Source organism: Arachis ipaensis, chromosome B01 (genome assembly GCF_000816755.2).
Source record: "Arachis ipaensis cultivar K30076 chromosome B01, Araip1.1, whole genome shotgun sequence".
NCBI lineage: Eukaryota > Viridiplantae > Streptophyta > Magnoliopsida > Fabales > Fabaceae > Arachis > Arachis ipaensis.
In genome coordinates, this window is record NC_029785.2 from 3,078,871 (window position 1) to 3,079,626 (window position 756).

The window sequence follows — 756 nt, forward strand, 5'->3', positions numbered from 1 at the left end:
ATCTAGATGTATTTATTTCAATTTTTTTTAAATTATTATAATAAAAAGCTGATTAAAATATCACTTTTAAAAGATACCTAATCCTACTGATATTTGAGTTTCAACCTGGGTTGAATGCTAACTTGGGTGAGTTCCAATGTCCTCAACGGATAGCGAAAGAAACGGAGAAAGAAACGGTTCCTCCGACTCTTTCTGATCCATATTATTCTTCTTCCAACCAGAAACATCAGCATTATGATTCTGGTTATGGATCATTTCTTATTTTGATGATCATAGATAGGCACCTCGTTTGAGCTTTCAAATCCAAGATTTTCCGTGTATATCATTCCATGGTCACCGAACCCAATGGTGGTGAGGTGGATGAAAAAGAATAAGGACGATGATGATTCATCAACATGGTTGATTCCACAATATTGGGAGGTCTCTATGTTCTTCATCATGGTTGGTGAGAGTGAGGAGACCCAACCTGATTGACGATGTTGTTGATTGATGGTGATGATATTGAAGCTTCAAGGATCACTAAGAAAAAAGAAAAAGAACATGCATATATTGAAAGAACAAAAATGTGGGAGAAATTGACTCCAGAAAAAAAAAAATTCAAGGTTAGGACTAGCTAAGGGTTTAACTGACATCTTCCACATTAATAATTTAACATATAAGGGATAATGCTACCATGAAAGATGAAAATTATTTTTTTCTTAATAATAAAAAAAATAAAAACATTGCCAATGAGTTATAGCTCAAATGGCATAGTCT